Genomic DNA, 1,591 nt, shown 5'->3' with positions numbered 1-1,591 from the left:
AACAAGTTATGTACATGCTATGACTGTTAAGTTTACATTAAAACTGCTTTTAAATCAGTATTCATTATTTCCATTTGAATACTTTTCACAGGATTTGTTGAAATAAATCAAACCTTTAAACCACTGGTTCTCAAATGGGGGTACGTGTATCCCTGGGAACTCCAGGGGGTACTCAATATGTTAAATAAAACAAACACGCAAAAATCCTTTAAAAATATATATTGATTTAATTAATTGTTTCAGGATAGTACAAGTCATAATACAAACGTTATGTCCAATACATTATTCGATGTCATTATTAAAAAGCCAGATTCTCCCCCATACTAGAATGGTTTGACCCAACTTGTCACATGCCACCTCTCGTTACCTGTCAAGTTAATGATTTATTTTTGTGAACAGATCTCTACCGTAATCCCAAAAAAGAAAAATTTTCTGTGGACAAATATTGATCTGTAATCATTTCTTTTTGAGAACAGGTCTGACATTTTATATTTTTTGTTGACAAATATTTATTAATAATTTAGTTATTTCTTTTTTGATAATATATTTTTCTATGATCCAAAAGAGGACACCTTAGATTGATTACTTTTTTGTGTACCAATACAAACAAAGGGTTCTAAATTTTAATGAATTAGACACTGATGGCATGTTTTGAATTTTTATTTATTTATTTCTCTGGTTAAGGAGGACTTGGCTGAGATCCTATTTCACAAGGGGTACATCACTGAAAAAGGTTGACAACCACGGCTTTAAACCAATGTTTATTGTTTTACTTCTTCCATTTAAATTGTAATTATCCAGAATTATTGAAGAAAATGCTCATTTTTTGGCCATGTCACCCAACCTTAGTTGACTCCCATTCCACAAGAATCCCACGGGATTCCCGTCATCCGCAGGATTCTTGTTTTCGTGCTTCAGCTTGAGTCGTATTTCAATTCCACCATTACAAATCGAGTGAAGCTATTAAATAAAAGAGGTGTTTGCTGAAGAGCCACTTATTATTGTTTGTGAGCAATTTGTCAGGTGTTAAATGCAAATAAATAAGAGGGGAAAGAGTGTCGAGTCCAGGAATGCGTTAGCTAACGCGGTTATTCATGGATGACAGCGCTTCCTTTGACCCGGACCGAGCGGCCACACAGCTGCTATGTCCACTCATGGCAAGCTGGCAGCATTCCTCATTTCACAAGCGAACATATGTCAGAAACCAAAAATAGACACACCTGCTCATCATAGCTGCCCACATGTTTTCATGTCCTTCTCGACCAACAAAGATTCATAACGATAGCCCTCAAGAGCAGCCAGCACCAAAGCGGACAAACGATGTTTAATTTGAATTGGTAGGTTGATTTCAAGCTAAAACGTACAAGTTAAATCAGTTTTCAAGTTATGTGACAACAGTTTATAATGTTTCTGGGTTTACATCCCGTTACAGAACCAAACCTGGGAAGTGAAACCTCCCAACTTGGACTAGATCACTTTTATAAAGTCACACACCACATTAGCTATAATGTCCTGTCCTTATTGTATTTTCCTTAGGTATACTGTTAAAATGTTATATATACGCAGAATCATACTTACATTATCTTTTATC

The sequence above is a fragment of the Hippichthys cyanospilos genome, chromosome 6, assembly GCF_059441005.1.
Source record: "Hippichthys cyanospilos isolate Australia breed blue-spotted pipefish chromosome 6, RoL_Hcya_1.0, whole genome shotgun sequence".
Lineage (NCBI taxonomy): Eukaryota > Metazoa > Chordata > Actinopteri > Syngnathiformes > Syngnathidae > Hippichthys > Hippichthys cyanospilos.
This window is presented reverse-complemented; position numbering follows the sequence as displayed.